The following is a 592-nucleotide window of genomic DNA, read 5'->3' as shown; positions in this document are numbered from 1 at the left end:
TTTTAAATATATGGGCTTTACAGAAGAAAGATACAAAAATAATTTTAGGTGTTTAAATAAATAATCTTAAACATACAAATCTGCTCATATATCTTTATTGACTATTATCTTCCTTAACACTTACAGAAACTGGAAGAAATTTGAAGATGACATATTGACTAAGTTACATACAATTTAGTGAAAAGTACAGTGAGAAAGTCCACCGATTATTTTAATAGATAAGTTTTCTGACATATTATGGACAAGTTCCTGATAGGTTGTTTTACCCACACAATTGTTTATAATTCTTTCAATTTATTGAGCATTTCAGTGGATTTTTAATATAATGACACAGGATGTCTGAACTTTAGCACATTCTACAGAATAATGTTGAATAAAACGCAAAATAGTAAAATGATTACTTGATCAAACTGTACTATTCAACAAAATAGTAATTTGTATATATTCACAATATCTATGGAAATCTCAAATATATTTTGAGTGTTTTTTTTTTCCAGTTCTTCTTCTATCTTTTTATGTAGAAATTATAGATAGAGCAATGCACTGAATGTTTATGTCCCTTTCAAATTCATATGCTGAAATCCTAAGCCTC

This window comes from Propithecus coquereli, unplaced genomic scaffold (genome assembly GCF_000956105.1).
Source record: "Propithecus coquereli isolate 6110/MARCELLA unplaced genomic scaffold, Pcoq_1.0 Scaffold363, whole genome shotgun sequence".
In the NCBI taxonomy this organism is placed as follows: domain Eukaryota; kingdom Metazoa; phylum Chordata; class Mammalia; order Primates; family Indriidae; genus Propithecus; species Propithecus coquereli.
The sequence above is the reverse complement of the archived record's forward strand: the minus strand, read 5'-3'. Positions refer to the sequence as shown.